The sequence below is a fragment of the Ochotona curzoniae genome, unplaced genomic scaffold (assembly GCF_017591425.1).
Source record: "Ochotona curzoniae isolate NIBS_2020 unplaced genomic scaffold, NIBS_Ocur_1.0 contig_78, whole genome shotgun sequence".
NCBI lineage: Eukaryota > Metazoa > Chordata > Mammalia > Lagomorpha > Ochotonidae > Ochotona > Ochotona curzoniae.
The window spans coordinates 996,519-1,013,493 of record NW_024466559.1 but is presented as its reverse complement, the minus strand read 5'-3'; positions in this window follow the sequence as shown (position 1 = coordinate 1,013,493).

Below are 16,975 nucleotides of genomic sequence, written 5' to 3'. Positions count from 1 at the left end.
TTACGGAACTGCCGGGAACAACACAGGTGGGACTTCGCGCTTCTTTTTTTTTTTTTCTTCTTCTTTTTTAAAGATTTATTTTATTTTTATTGGAAAGGCGGATATACAGAGAGGAGAGACAGAGAGGAAGATTTCCGTCCAATGATTCACTCCCCAGGCGGCCACAACGGCTGGAGCTGAGCCAATCCGAAGCCAGGAGCCTCTTCCGGGTCTCCCACATGGGTGCAGGGTCCCAAAGTTTTGGGCCGTCCTCAACTGCTTTCCCAGGCCACAGGCAGGGAGCTGGATGGGAAGCAGGGCTGCCGGGACTAGAACCGGCGCCCACGTGGGATCCCGGGCGTGCAAGGCGAGGACCTTAACCACTGCGCCACCGCGCCGGGCCCAGAACTATCCTCTTCTGAGTGTCTGAAATTAGAATGTGTGCCTGGGACCTCAACTATACCAAAAGAGGAAGGGTGGGAATATAAATGGGTTCCTAGGTAAAGAGGATATTTTTAGAAAACCCAACAGAGGCAAGTGTTTAGCCTGATGGTTGGGAGAGTACCTAGATTTGAGTCCTGGCTCCACTCTGATGTCAGCTTCCTGTGAAAGCGCATCCGGGGAGGCAGCACGTGATGGGTTGAGTCTAAGTCCCCACCATCCTTATGGGACAGCTAGACTGTGTTCTTGGTTCCTAGCGAGAGACCCAGCAGAAGAAAAGATGTCACTCTCTCTCTCTCTTCACTTTCCAAAAAAGAAAATAAGCTGAAAAGCCTACAAGTTAAAATTATCTAGAGGGCCCGGCAGCATGGCCTAGCGGCTAAAGTCCTTGCCTTGAACGCCCCGGGATCCCATATGGGCGCCGGTTCTAATCCCAGCAGCTCCACTTCCCATCCAGCTCCCTGCCTGTTGCCTGAGAAAGCGGTCGAGCATGGCCCAAAGCCTTGGGACCCTGCACCCGCATGGGAGACCCGGAAGAAGTTCCTGGATCCTGGCTTCGGATCGGCATAGCACTGGCCTTTGCGCTCACTTGGGGAGTGAATCATTGGACAGAAGATCTTCCTCTCTGTCTCTTCTCCTCTCTGTATATCTGACATTCCAATAAATAAAATAAATCTTTAAAAATAAAACAAAATTATCTAGATGTCATTTTTAGTTTGTATTATAATTTCCATTGCAGGCTGACTGCAAAAAAATATGAGTAAATGTGACTGATTTAGGGGATTAAACATTGAACAGTGAGATCAAGTATGCAGTTCGTGCCTCACAATTCATGCTACGATGTTTACTTAAAGTTCCTTAAAATAGTTTCTAAAGTCTTTCCAGCACAGTTTGCACAGTGACCTGATCTTACATCTGTGTGAGGGTACTGCACACAGTTCATGGGAAAGCAGGACTGGGCACTGGTTTGTGGCATAGTGACTTAAGCCATTGCTTGTGGCATCCCTTACCACAAGTTCAAGTCCTGGTTGATCCACTTCTGAAGCAGCTCCCTGCTAATGCACCTAAAGCAATGTAAAATATGCTAAGTCCTTGGACCCTCACAATCCACATAAGAGGCCCAGAGGAAGCTCTAGGCTCCTGGCTTTGAGCTGGCCCAGTCTCAGCCATTTTATCTATTTGGGGAGCGAGCCAGCAAATGGAAGATCTCTCTCTCTCTCCCTCTCCCTCCTTCTCCTCCTTTTCCTTCTTCTTTCTTCCTCTCTCTCTCTCCCTTTCAAATAGATAAACACATCTTTTATTTATTTTTTTTAAAGATTTATTTTTATTATTTTTTTCATTGGAAAGGCGGATATACAGAGAGGAGAGACAGAGAGGAAGATCTTCCGTCCGATGATTCACTCCCCAAGTGAGCGCAACGGGCCGATACTATACCGATCTGAAGCCAGGAGCCTCTTCCGGGTCTCCCACGCGGGTGCAGGTTCCCAAAGCTTTGGGCCGTCCTCGACTGCTTTCCCAGGCCACAGGCAGGGAGCTGGAAGGGAAGCGGGGCTGCCGGGATTAGAACCGGCGCCCATATGGGATCCCGGGCGTGCAAGGCGGGGACCTTTAACCACTTGCGCCACCGCGCCGGGCCCGATAAACACATCTTTTAAAACAAAGCAATCTATGCATGGATTTCAAAACTTTTTGCACTCATACCATAACATTTTCAAATTACTCCCCTTTTAGTAGTATCTAAAACAATATCAGTATATTTTACTTAAAAAAAAAGTACCAGTATTTCCAATTTGATACAATTTCCTAGAAGGTGACCAAAAGAATTTCTTAAAAAATACGCATATTCAGGGCCTGGCACGATAGCTTAACGGCTAAAGTCCTCGCTTTGCACATGCTGGCATCCCGCATGGGCACCTGTTCTAACCCTGGCGGTCCTGCTTCCCATCCAGCTCCCTGCTTGTCACCTGGGATAGCAATCAAGAACGGCCCAAAGCCTTGGGACCCTGCACCTATGTGGAAGACTCGGAAGAGGTTCCTGGCTCCTGGCTTCAGATTGGCACAGCTCTGGCCATTGAGGCCGCTTGGGGAATGAGTTGATGGAAGGAAGATCCTCCTCTCTGCCTCTCCTCCTCTCTGTATATCTGGCTTTCCAAGAAAAATAAAATAATAATCATAAAAATATGCACATTCAACTGGATGACTGTACCTTTAACCTTCTTATGCTGCCCCTGTCTCTTTGTGCACAGATGGCCTGTCTCTTTGTGCACCTGTGCACCTGTGCACCTGGCTGGTTTGCTGGCCTTTATTAGTATCCTTGAACCACCTGGACCTCATCGTTCTCACGAATGGCACAGAGTAGACGTTGTACTTCTGCAGTGCTCTTTGGAGAACATCTACAAGGGATCAGTGGCAAGGTTTTTCATACGGTCTGAAGAGGACACCAAAAACTCTTAAAAATAATAATAAACTGGTTGCTTGTTAGGGAAAAGTCTCCAGGCAGATGCTTTTTTCTTTTGTCTGAACTATGAGCAGAAGGGCTGAGATGTCTACTAAAGTTTATACCTCACGTTTATGAAGTTGGGGCTTATGGTGTTGGCACTGCTAGCCTCCCATATAAGAAGCACCAGTTCAAATCCTGGCTATTCTGGTCCTGGTCCAGCTCCTGCCACTGCAGATGACCCCATTGCTTGGGTACCTGCTGCCCTTGTATGAGACCTGGATGGGCCTGCTGGCTGCCTGTGTCATGCTGGCCCATATCTGACTGTTGGAGAATGAACCAGTGGACAGAAGGTCTCTCTGCGTCTCTATCTATTGCTCTGTCACTCTGCCTTTCAAACAAATAAATCTTAGGAAAGAACTTACAAGCCTAACTAGGGCTTCAAACCTTTAGCTCCAGGAGAGATTTTTCTTATAAGGCTTATATTATTTCATCTATGCTATGTTTAAAACTCACTGCTTCTAAACAGATGGGCTACTAGGATTAATGGTTCAATTTCAAGGGATTCAAAACCCAAAATAGGCCTCCAAGTCAGTTACTCTATAGACGTATATTTGACCCCTGTACCCTTGTGTATAGGTCCAAGTCAGTTCTAAATGGATTCAAAATTCAAAATGACATGGGGACACTGAGATCTCTGTGCCACCAAGTTGCCATGAAACTGACAAAGTACGAGGAACCCAAGTGGCATAAGAGCAGGCTGCATGGTACCCAGGACAGAGCAACTTTGTCCATGAGCACAAAAACCTCTTTGCCGATTGAGTGTGGATTGAAGACGGAATCCATTTCTAAGCATCTTCTTGTTCCTTAGCTCAGGGGATGGAGGAATTCCCCTGCTAAATGCTATTTCTTCCCTTCTCTCTTGTAAGACGTTGTTATCTTGCCTATTTGGGGGAGGGGGGTCCATGAACCCTTCCCGGTCACCCCTGCCCTGTGTAACACCAGCAGTGCACACACACACACACACACACACACACACACACACACACACACACACTAGCACAACATCGGAGCACAAGGGCTGCTAGTATGTCACATCCAAAGAAGTTCACTGGACATCAAAACTTCACTTGAAGATGCATGTTCTAAACACTTCCCTAAATGGTCTGAGCAAAGACATCCAGTGGTGGGGAGGGAAAAAAAAAAAAAGAAGAAAAACAAACGAACAGAACAACTCTGGCTGGAATCAAAGAGAAAGAAGCTAATGAAATCAAGCAAGCAGAGAGCAGGTGTATTTGTGAACATGGGTCCTTAAAAAAATCATCTAGTGAAACCAAAACCAAAACCAAAACAAGTCACAGATTTCCCTTTCTTTCCGTTCAATCCCTTCTTCCGGCCCATGTGTGTAACAAGTCCTATTTATCATGATGCCATGCTGGTCTGCCAGCGTTTCTTGTGGTGGTCTCACAAGAAGGAACCAAAAAGACAAATACTCTTTTCCTCGAGCTACAAAAGATTTTTTTTTTTTTTGGTACCTCTGCGTCAAGTTGAAGTCCAAACAAGAAGCCCAATGACAGTGCCCAGTTTGGACTGTGCTGTTCGAGCAGCTATTTTTACCCCCTTCCCGGCATCCAGCCATCTGGTTTCCCCGCAGGTCCCATTGGTATTTCTCCATGCCTACGGCTGGTCACATGCGTGCCTTGCCCAAGTAAAGGCTGGTGACCCGGGGAGGAATGTGTCCACACTGCCGGCATCTCAAGAGCTCTGCCTTTATGCTGTTGGTGCTGACCGTGTCGGAAAGTGGGCAGCTGGGGTGTTTTCTCCTCCAGGAGAATTAGCCAGAGCCGGAGTCCCAGGGGAGCTGGGAGTCTCAAACCCCAGGCGAACCTGCAGGCACCGATCTGATCCTTGAACACCCCCCTACCCCCTGCATACATTGCTTTTCTGCCTGGCTAGTGGGAACAGTGAGTCAGGGGAAGGTTGTGGAGCAGCAGGCCTGCTCATAGCAATACGGTGCCTCAGAGAGGCAACTTTTTAATCAGTCCTGGGACTGATGTTTTGGCATGGCCAGTTAAACCACTGCCTGCAATGCATGGGACTGGTTCAAGTCCGAATATTCCACTTCTCTGACCCAGCTTTCTGCTAATGTACCTGAAAAAAGAAGTGGAAGATGGCCTGAGTATTTGGGGTCCTGCCACCCACATTTGAGACCCAGATGAAGCTGTTGGCTTGTGCCTGGCCCAGCCCTCTGTTGAGGTCATCTGGGGATGAACCAGCAGATAGAAGATTTCTCTCTCTATCTTGCCTTCTCTGTGTAATTCTGAGTTTTTGAGTGAATGAATAGCCTTTTAAAAAAACCAATTACATAAATAAATCTTTTTAAAAAAAATCCGCTCTGTAATTCTGCCTTTCCAATCAAAATAAATCTTAAACCCTACAATTTCAAGGCTGGGCTTGAAGAAAGAACTCAGCGTTTGACTGCAGCATCACCATGAGGAAGGATGTCTTAAGATTCTGGACTCCTTGGTCTAAGAACTGGACCTGCAGGGCCAGAGCTGTGGTGTCGTAGGCTAAGCTTCTGCCTGTGGCACTGGCATCCCATATGGGCGCCAACTCATATCCTTCGGGTTGCTCCAGTGTCTGGGTTATGGTCTGGGAACGTGGCAGAAGATGGGTCAAGTCCTTGAGTCCCTGCAGCTGCATGGGAGACCCGAAAGAATCTCTTGGCTCCTGTTTTCAGATCAGCTCAGCTCCAGCTGTTGTGGCCATTTAGGGAGTGTACCAGCAAATAAAACATTTCCATCTCTTCTCTCTGAACTCTGCCTTAAAAAAGCTTTTAAAAAAAAAAGGAGCTGCACCGTTGGGTGAAGTGTCAGTTTCTTTGCCTTGTCTGCACCTTTTAATTCCGTGACTATTAATAGAGTGCCTGAAGGAACAGACCTGGCCAAAAGTCAGTGCCCTCTGGCTTGGCAGGTGAACAGATGCGGTCAGGCAGGCAATGGTATTCTCTGTCTTTTTCTTCTGCCACGCTGACATATGTGCTATGGATCTTTGGATGGTAGTACCACTGGAATAAGATTCTGGATAATTAATATGGAGTTAACCAAAGAAAACTGAGCAATATCGTCTAACTTGACAATCTTTCCCTGCTTTCTCACACCTGTGAAGGGGCCTCCGAATTCATCTGTGGGGTCTGTCATCTGTGGGGTCTGTCATCACAGCCCACAGTAACGAGTTTCAGCATGCCTTATGGAGGTAGCAGCGGGTTGAGCCAGGCAGCACCACATGGCACACTTTTCTCTTTGAGGATTCTCTCTCTCTCTCTCTCGTGCATTTATTTATATTTGAAAGGGATAGTGGCAGAAAGGGAGAGAGACAAAGAATGAATCTTCTGCTTGCTATTCCACATACCCAAGTCAAAGCCAGGAACTGGGAGCTCCATGAAGGCTGTAACAGGAAAGGACTCTTTCTGTCTCCCTCAAGGGGGCAGGGCATGAGTGTTTGTCCAAAGATATGTGTTGGTGAATGTCCGGGTCTCAGTTTTGCAAGTGAAGGCATGGGGTAAAATGTGGGCATGTGCTGGGAGTTTTCTAGTCCTGCCGTGCCCCCCACCACGCCACCCAAGTCACCGAACTCAGTCAACGTGGCTCCCTGCCACTTCTTGCTTATTCTTTTTTTGTTGTTTTTAAGATTTATTCATTTACTGGAAAGACAGATACACAGAGAGGAGGAGAGATAGAGAGGAAGATCTTCCTTCCGATGATTCACTCCCCAAGTGAGTGCAGTGGCCAGTACTGCGCCGATCCGAAGCCGGGAACCAGGAACCTCTTCCGGGTCTCCCACATGGGTGCAGGGTCCCAAGGCTTTGGGCTGTCCTCGACTGCTTTCCCAGGCCACAAACAGGGAGCTGGATGGGAAGTGGAGCCACTGGGATTAGAACCGGTGCCCATATGGGATCCTGGCGCGTTCAAGGCGAGGACTTTAACTGCTAGGCCATACCACCAGGCGCCCCCTCCCCTCTTTTTTTAAAGATATGTTTATTTTTATTTATGAAAGTCAGATTTATAGAGGAGAGACACAGAGAAAAATCTGTCTGGTGGTTCACTCCCCAAGTGGCCACAATAGCCGGGGCTGAGCCGATTTGAAACCAGAAGCCCAGAGTCTCTTTCCAGGTCTCTCACGCGGGTGCAGGGTCCCAAGGCTTTGGGCCATCCTTGACTGCTTTCCCAGGCCACAAGCAGGGAGCTGGATGGGAAGTGGAGCTGCCGGGACACGAATGGCTGCAAATATGGGATCCTGATACGTGCAAGGTGAGGACTTTAGCTACTAGGCTACTGTACCAGGCCCCTACGTTTTGCTTTTTGAAGTATGAATCCTTCTATAGAGTGGACCTTGACTTGGGCAGAGGAGGGATGAAGCCTAGTTTGAGCTGGAATTTATTTAAAATTAATATTTATTTTCATTTTATTCAAAAAGTAGAGAGAAAGTGAGAGATAGACATGCAGAGAGATGTTCCACACATTAATTCCGTTTCCATTCTCCAAATCTTCACAGTAGCTACAGCTGGACCAGGCTGAAGCCAGGAGGTGAGAAAACAGCTGCACATCTCTTACATGGGTGGCAGGGGCCCAAGTGCCTGCGGTTTCCCCCCTGCCCTCCCCAGCGTATGCAGAACAGGAAGCTGGCCCGAGACAGCACTGAGATAGGGGACGCAGGCACCCCAGCATTGGCTCGGCAGCTGTGCGCCAGCACCTGTGCCTTGCCCTCCGACTGCTCAGTACAGACCTCACTGTGGCAGGCGGACCTCAAGGACTTGCAGAAGGGAGCCGGAGCCCCCCCCAACCTCAAAGGTATGCTCATCATCCGAGACCAGTAACAGCACATTTACATGTGCGTGTCCAGGTCAGCTAATGGGTACTCTGCCTTCCTTGGCTTTATCCCCAGGCTTTCCTGGTGCAGATTGGGGGTTAGCTAAGCCGGAAAGGTGAAGGAGGAGAGGATGTGCTCCAGAAAGGAGCAGAGTGGAAATAAGAGGAAAGGGTATTGGCAAGGAGAGATGAGACCAATCAGGCTGGGCGTCAGTGAGAGCTGGAGATGATGGTCAGAGGTTGGGCATCAGTGAGAACTGGAGGTGACGGGAATGGGCTGGGCGTCAGGGAGAGATGAAGGTGACGGGCACAGGCTGGGCGTCAGCGAGAGCTGGAGGTGACGGGCACGGGCTGGGCGACAGCGAGAGCTGGAGGTGACGGGCACGGGCTGGGCGTCAGCGAGAGCTGGAGGTGACGGGCACGGGCTGGGCGACAGCGAGAGCTGGAGGTGACGGGCACGGGCTGGGCGACAGCGAGAGCTGGAGGTGACGGGCACGGGCTGGGCGTCAGGGAGAGCTGGAGGTGACGGGAATGGGCTGGGCGACAGTGAGAGCTGGAGGTGACGGGCACGGGCTGGGCGACAGCGAGAGCTGGAGGTGACGGGCTGGGCGACAGCGAGAGCTGGAGGTGACGGGCTGGGCGTCAGCGAGAGCTGGAGGTGACGGGCACGGGCTGGGCGTCAGGGAGAGCTGGAGGTGACGGGCACGGGCTGGGCGTCAGCGAGAGCTGGAGGTGACGGGCACGGGCTGGGCGACAGCGAGAGCTGGAGGTGACGGGCACGGGCTGGGCGTCAGGGAGAGCTGGAGGTGATGGGCACGGGCTGGGCGTCAGGGAGAGCTGGAGGTGACGAGCACGGGCTGGGTGTCAGTGAGAGCTGGAGGTGGTGGGCACGGTCTGCCACATGCACGACAGAGTGGGTGTTACAGTTGGAGTCATGTGCCACATCTGTGACCTAGATTCCTTCAACTTTATCCCATTTTATTTATTTCTTTGAAAAGCAGAGTTACACACACAGAGGAAGAAAGAGAGAGGAGACTCTTCCATCCACTAGTTCACTTCCCATGCTGGGGCCAGGCCAAGCTGCAGCCAGGAGCTCTATTCGGGTCTCTCATTTGGATAGCAAGAATCCAAGGAGTTGAGCCATCCACCACGGCTTCCCCAGGTGCACTGACAGGGAGCTTTATCTGAAAGGGAGCACCGAGGACTCTAACCAGGACTCATAGAGGATGTCAGGATTGCAGACAGTGGCTAAACCCACTGCCCCCCATCACGTTATATTTAGAAATTGGTTTTCTGGGAGCAGGCATTTGATACAGTGGCTAATATGTCCCCGGGAGGCCTGCATGCCATGTCAGAGTGCCCAGGCTTGGGTCCTGGCTCTGCTCAGATCCCAGCTTCCTTAATGCATACCCTACAAGGCAGCAGCAACAGCTCAGGTACTTGGGTTGGGTCCCTGCCACCCATATGGGAGACCCGGATGGATTGCTCAGCCTCCTGGCTTTGCCTTGGCCCAGCCATTGCTACTGAGGGCATCTGGGGAGTAAACCAGCAAATTGAAGATCTATGTCTGTCTCTATGCCTTTTAAAAATATATATATTAGGGGCCCAGTGTGGTAGCCTAGTGGCTGAAGTCCTCACCTTGCATGTCCAGATCCTATATGGGTGCCGGTTCATATCCCAGTTGCTCCACTTCCCTTTCAGCTCCCTGGAAAGACAGTAGACGGCCCAAAGCCTTGGGACCCTGCATCCCATCCCCATGGGTGACCCAGAAAAAGTTTCTGGCTTCCAGCTTTGGATCGGCGCAGCTCTGGTCATTGCGGCCACTTGCGGAGTAAACTAGCAGATGGAAAAGCTTTCTCTCTGTCTCTCCTTCTTTGTGTAAATGTGACTTTTCAATGAAAATAAAAAATAAAAAAATTTAAAAAGCGTATATTAGAGGGCCCAGCATGGTAACCTATCAGCTAAAGTCCTTGCCTTGTACGCCCTGGGATCCCATATGGGCGCTGGTTCTAATCAGGGCAGCCCTACTTCCCATTCAGCTCCCTGCTTGTGGCCTGGGAAAGCAGTCGAGGATGGCCCAAAGCCTTGGGATCCTGCACCCACATGGGAGTCCCAGAAGAGGTTCTAGCCTCATGGCTTTGGATAGGCACAGCGCTGGCCATTGTGGTCACTTGGGGAGTGAATCATTGGACGAAGATTTTCCTCTCTGTCTCTCCTTCTCTCTGTATATCTGACTTTCCAATAAAAATAAAATAAATCTTTAAAAAGCATATATTAGAAATTGACTCTTTAAGAAATACAAGTCATAAATTGCATCTTGCGACATCATAGCATGTCTGTAGGGAAAGGGTTCAGTTGACAGCAAGTGTGCACTGCGTGAATGTGCTATTCTGCAGGGGGTCCTCACTGGGGACGGGGAGCAGGAGCCAGGCCTCAGAGCCTGGTGGGGACAGTGCCGCATACTTTGATGTGTCGCCTCTTTTAGTGACAGCAGGTTTCTACATGCTGTGTGGTGGCCATCACTGTCCCCTTCGTCACACTGGAGGAAGTCACGATGATTAGATCAAATGACCCGTCTCTCTGAGTCCCATGTGAACAAAGCGATGGCTACCCTTGGGAGCTGGAATGCCACACACCTTGCTGGGGCAGTCAAGCACAGTGAGGCAGGCAGGTGAGCCTGAGCCCATGAAAGCTTGAAGTAGACGGCACCTGCTCAGGACAGGAGATGACACCCAGAGGGACAGTGTATGGCTTTGGGTGGGCACATAGCCACAGCGTTGTTAGTTTTTATGATGTCAAATTCCCGGCATAGGACAGCAGAGGAGTGTTTTATTCTAGCAAAGGTAGCGTTACTGTGACAACTGCCAATCAACTTCAAAAAGGTTTTTGTTGTTTCTATAAGGTCACCCAGGACTCTTACCCACTGCAAGGGCTGGCAGGATACTGCATGATTAACCACCTGATAGCTCTTCTCAGTGGTCTGCACCTGACTCATGTCTGGCACTGCATCTGTGTGGTGAAACATACGTGGTTTTCTCAACCTTGAATACATCCAACTTTTCCTTTAGTGCATCTGTATTTTCAATAAAAGGAATTGTGGCTACAAGTCAGAGAGGTGACATTGAGTATTGTGGTGGGGAAGGAGAGCTAAACTAAAGTTCACAATAGGCAAGGTTCATATGTCTCAATTTCATCAAATCTCATGAAATGTGGAGGCTACTCCTTCAGCTCCCTGCTGGTGCACCGGGGAAGGCAGTGGTGGATATACCAGAGTGCTTTGTCCCATGCCACCCACAGGGGGCCCAGATGGAGGCTGGTGTGGTGTAGCCTGTGGAGCCACTGCTTGTGGCATCCTATATTGGAACTCTGGTTTAGCTCCTGCTTCTCAAATCCACACATTCCCCTCATTCGCAAAAGTGGCGCTTGGGCCGCCTTTATTGCATGCTGCAGTGTCTGGGGCTGGGATCCAGATTCCTTTTGCAATCCTAGCCCCCTGTTCATGTGCACACCGCGAGGAAACAGGTGATGGCTCTGGTGGTTACGTCACTGCCATCCATGTGGGAGACCAGGATGGAGTTCCCGTCTTCCGGCTAGCACCTGCCTTGGTCCCAGCAGCTGTGTGTATATTGGAAGCAAATCAGAGGATAGAAGACCTCTCTGTCCCTGTCCATCAAATAAATTTTAAAACTTAAAATAACGATAAGAAAATAGAAGCCCTTTTCCCCCCAAGGAGCTCCAGCTTGTAGCATAGAGTGTTTTCTGGAAGTACAACTGGACACACTTGCAAACCCCTCCTCTGGGATCCCATGGTGTCTGTTACACTGCAGCCTCTCCTTACAGGTGTCCGGGTGCGCTGGGAGGAGCTGGGCACTTCTCAGATTTCAAGTGAGGGACCTAAGAGAACATCCGCTTTTCAGGTCAACACCAATTAATTAACCATGCTGTTAGCAGAGTATCTGGGGTAACCTAAGTAGGGTAAAGGTAACCCTTCTGGCGATGCTCCCTGGGGAGCGCCACAAAATGACCAGGCTTAATTAAATGTGAATTCTCAACTGCTCATCTCAAATTTCCTATCAGTGTGTTCTCTGAATGCAAAATGCTTATCCCAACATACATATTTTAAGATTATATACCTTAAGTCTGTTCCTGCACATAAATATGGCAAAAAGAGATGGTGAAAGTGCTGGTTTTTTCCCCCCAATTATTCATTTAAAAGGCAGAATATGATGGAGTGAGGTCTTCCGTCCACTGGGTTCACGCCCCAAAGAGCCCAGCAGTCAGGGGTTCGGTCAGGCCAAAGTCAGAAACCCAAAACTCCACTCGGATTTCCCACGTAAGTGGCAGGAACCAGGTGTTTGGGGGTCGCCACAGGCTGCCTCCAAGGCTTGTGGGCAGAAAGCTGCATTGGAAACACGGGGTAGATGGGACTTAAACAGCTGTGAGGTATGGGATCCAGATGTCCCAAATGATGACTCCACCTGCTGTGTCACACAGGAGTCCTCAAAAGTTCACCAGAAAAGTGTTACCAGGAGAGAAGCAAGCAAGAGGCGAGGGGACTTGAACATCAGGGCTCCTCACGGCAGGGGCCGCACGGGCTCCCAGGTGGGTCCATTTTCAGGGATGTTCAAACAGCCACGTGCCTGACCATACAAGGTCAGGGACTGAGCTACCATTGTACCACATCCTTGGTGTTCATTGAGAAGAGCAGTTTTCACAGGTTCATAGTGGCACGGCTGGGATGTACGAGTAAAACATTGGCAGAGGCAGCGAGAAGTGACAGAGGTTATAGATTTATTTATTGGAAAAGCAGATATACAGAAAGAGCGAGCTACAAAGAGAAAGATTTTCCGTTGGTTCATTCCCCAAGTGGCTGCAGTGGCTGGAGCTGAGCCAATCTGAAGCCAGGAATCAGGAGCTTCTTTTGGGTCTCCCACGCAGGTTCAGGGTCCCAAGGCTTTGGGCCATAGAGGTGATGTTCTAATGGCAGTTCAAGGGGCAAGTGTGGGGCTACAAGATAGCTAATCTCCAAAGGAAATTCACTTAGTGACTTTAGAAAAAAAAAATCACGTGTATTTATTTCAAAGCAGGGGGACAGAGACTTTCCATCTGCTAGTTCTCTGTCCAAATGTCCTCACTAGCCAGCACTGGCCCCGGCTGAAGCCAGGCGCCAGGACCTCATCTTTGGTCTCCCACATGGACGGCAGGGACCAAAGCAACTGAGTCATCACAGCCTCCTATCAACAGGAAGCAGGAGGCAGGACTCAAACCAGGCCCTCTACTGTGGGATATGGGCATTCCAAGAGGCTTCTTAACGACTGTGCCCCCAAATCCACCCCCTACTCAGTGACTTTTTAAAATCCTTCACTGAGAATGCGATCATAGAAGGGCTGAGGAAGCCAGGTTCAGGAAAGGTTGATCTCAGTCCCAAGCGCCCCTTCAAGGTCATCCCCTTGTGAAGAATATCCCCTGGGTACTGGGAAAGTGCTCTTAACCCAGGGCAGTGCAGGCTGCTCGGCCCCACCCAGAAATGCAAATCAGCCAATGGGACAGCCTATTGGATCATGGGAATAATCATCCTCAGTAAGAAAAGAGGACGTTAGGACTACTATTATCTACATTGTAGTTTTTAGCAATCCTGCCTGTCCACTGCATTGTCATAGTGTGTTCAATAACTTTAACTCTACCCACTCTGACTTGCTCCCATGAATTTTTCCTGCAGCCATGATGCTGGCCTCAGTGGGTCATTTCCATGGGACCAATCTTGTTAATCTCATGAACTCTGGCACTAGGGTGGAGGGTCTGAACTTGAATGGACACAGAGTTGAGAGGCTGCAGACACCGGTTTGGGTAGGGGGTGGCGGGTGGAGAAAGAGGGTATCTTAAGACACTGAGTCAGTTGTACTTCTGCATATGGCGTCAAGTGAGGCCAGATGTTTCTAGAGGACTAGATGAGATACGCTGGTTAGCTGTGCTGGCTGCTGATGTGGAGGTCCTGCTCAGAACACATACACAGTGGAATCTACACAAAGTGATTCACGGGGAAGGACAATGGCCACCACGGGGGAAGTGGTGGCTGGGGTAAAGGACATTGTTCAGATCCTGAGAGGGACAGTCAGGTGTGCTGAGTGCACGTCTTCAGGGACAACAGCAAACACCCAGGGAGTGTGCAGTGCAAGCTTTAGTCACTGGCCAGGCTCAGAGAGCAGACAGTGCTGGCCGCAGCCCCAGGTTGTGCAAACATACTATGCCTGGACTCCTTCCTCTTGCAAATGAACTTGAAAGACATCTTTTGGAGACAGAGAAGAGGAACCCTTTTCCTCTTTATGGTCTGAGAAGAAGAGGAAGGGCCTTTGTTGCTTCAAGTGTCGATCAGACCTTTGAGTTGAAACCAATGAACTTCAAACAGCCAAAGCATCTTGACCGTGTAAGTGCCCCAACAGAGTTAAGTGAGGATCCGAGTTCTCACCCAGGAGCAGGTCAGCCCTCACTGGGTCAATGCCTTGGGCACACTCTCTTTCCTCACCCACTGATCTTGTCTGTCCTATATTCCGATTTCCATTCGAGCCGGGGACGCTTCTCAGTGAGCCCAGTGTCTGCTCTTTGAAAAGTAGAGGTCAAGAGGTACACTTCAGAACTTCAGATAGGGACAGGCAGTCCGTGGAAGATCTGCAGGACAATGCCAATTTGGAAGCCAGGAGAGACAAGGGTGATAGGCATCTGGAGGTCAAGTGAAGTCATGAGGTTGCTGGGAGGAGTCACAATAATCCCTGCGTCTCACTTTACTGTAAGGAGAGAGAGAGAAGGCTTCCACAGAAGCATTTTTTTTTTTTTTTGCTATGTTCTCCACAGCCTTGCAGGCTTTTCTCTGGCAGGTGTTTGAAGCTTTTTACTGTTGTTCTTCACAGATTTACTTACTTATTTTATTGGTAATGCAGATTTGCAGAGAGAAGAAGAGACAGAAAGATCTTCCATTCACTAGTTCACTCTCCAGATGGCCACAACTGCTGGCTCTCAGCTAATCTGAAGTCAGGAGCCAGCAGCTTCTTCCGGGTCTTCTGCGCAGGAGCAGGGTCCCAAGACTTTGGGCCACCCTCCTCTGCTTTCCAGGCTACAAGCAGGGAGCTGGATGGGAAGTTGAGCAGCCGGGGCATGAACCTGCACCCTGGCGCATGCAAGGCAAGGATTTAGCCACTGAGCCATGGTGCCAGGACTTTTTGTTCTTTGGGGCCTCTTTTATAGAATGGACTCTTACTCATTCTTCAGTTTCCCGTTTATTTCCTTGCTCATCTGCTTGGTAACTGTTCGTCTCTACATCTGTCAGGTCTGTGTCTTGTCTGTTCCTACATCTCTTGGTAGTTGCTTCACCGATCTGTGCCTTGTGATGTGGCTCAGTAAATGAATATTCCTTTCTCTGGTGATCCTGAGAAAGGAAACAAAAAAATGAGCTGGCACCAACATCAATAGTTTTATGCTAGTCCCGGAACAGGAGTCGGATGTAGTGGCTCAGATGTTGCCTGGGTGGCCCACATCTACATACTGGAGTACCCGGTCCAAGTCTCAGCTTCCGCTTCCATGTCAGCTTCCTGCTAACATGTAGGTGACTGAGCCCCTGCCACCTATGCGGAAGACCAGGATGGACATCCTGGCTCCTGGATTCAATCTGACCCAGCCCTTTTATAGTGGATGTCTGGGGAGCAATCAGGCAGATGGAAGATTCTCTGGCTTTGCCTAATAAAATATATTAAAATAACTAAGCGTGTGAGTGAGTGAGAGAGATAGACAGAGAGACAGAGAAACTGCGTAAGGAAAATTAGAAAATTTTCTGCAATGCTGATCACTCACACCCACAGATGCCAGCCCTGCTGAGAATCCTGGCAGTGGGCAGGTGTCCTTTTTGTGGTGCCTCCTCCCTACCCTCAGGCATGTCAGCTCTCTATCTCCTCTCAGTTTCCTCCGCCTTGCAGCTTTGTCAAGCTGGGGTTCCCCACAATTTAGGGGCGGCAAGTCACATCAGGAGCTTTCTTCCCCAACCATCCACCCCTGTCTTTCCAATCACCCTTTTCTTTGCTTCTTTGTCCTTAACTGCCCTGGGAGTTTATCTGTTTCCTGGTTCCTCCTGACAAGAACAGCTGCAAGCCTGTCTTATCTGACAGCTAAGGTGCATCACATGTTTGAAGACTAAATGAATAATCTCGGAGTCCAATGATCTAACCCCTAGGAAAGATGTTAGCAGCGGTGGAACTTCAGACACCACTGTTGGATGTAGTTCTTCCCAATTTGCTCTTCCTAAATTCCTCTCCCCTCCCCTTTCATACATTTAGAAATACTTGAACATCTATCCTGATTTATCTGTTCCCAGGACACATCTCCAGATTCTTACTTAATGTTGCATTTATTACGAGGAATTTAAAATTATCAATCTCTTTCTCTTCTCCGCACCATTATCTAATTCACAGATTTGGAGGAGGAAGTGTTTAACCTCACAATGCCTAAGACTTTGCTGGGACCCAGGAGAAGGACACACAGAACAGAATGTGGCTGGGGAGAGGTAAGGGAGTGATCCCTCCCTCACCAGCAGGGCCAGCTGGGCAAGCACAGCTGGAGGGCTCAGACCACATGAACTATTATGGTTCGTTAATTCCTTTGCTTTTCAAAGTCTAAGTCACACCTGTGCTTTTTTTTTTAAATTATCCCTCCTGTTCATAATAGTATTCAGAAAATAAGTGTCTTCTGGTCATTTTATTTATTTGAAAGGCAAAAAGAGAGAGAGAATATCTCCCATCCACCAGTTCACTCCCGGAATGTTCACAACAGCCAGGGCTGCACCGCACTGGTTGGCAGCCAGGAGCCTGGAGCCACATTGGGGTTTCCCGGATGAGTGCAGGGACCACACACCTGGGCGGTCAGCTGCTGCTTTCCAAAGTGTATTCACAGGAAGCTGAAAAGCCACGAGAGGAACTGGAAAATGCGGTCACATTTTATTCTTCCATACAATTTCCTCCAAGGGGGCTCAAATTCCCAATTTACATCATCGGATGTTTTTTTTTTTTCCTGGATATGCTGTTTGCTCTCACCTCCTCATGACTGCCCGCTCATGGTCCTTGGCGTCCTCCACCAAGACCTTTTACTATCCGGATTTACAACCCATCCCCCGGAGACCTTCAGAGGCTTTTTTTTTTTTCTTTTTAAGTCATTTCCCTCCCTAATTCCGAATGAAATGCATGCTCCCTAACGGTACGCAGAAGGTCGA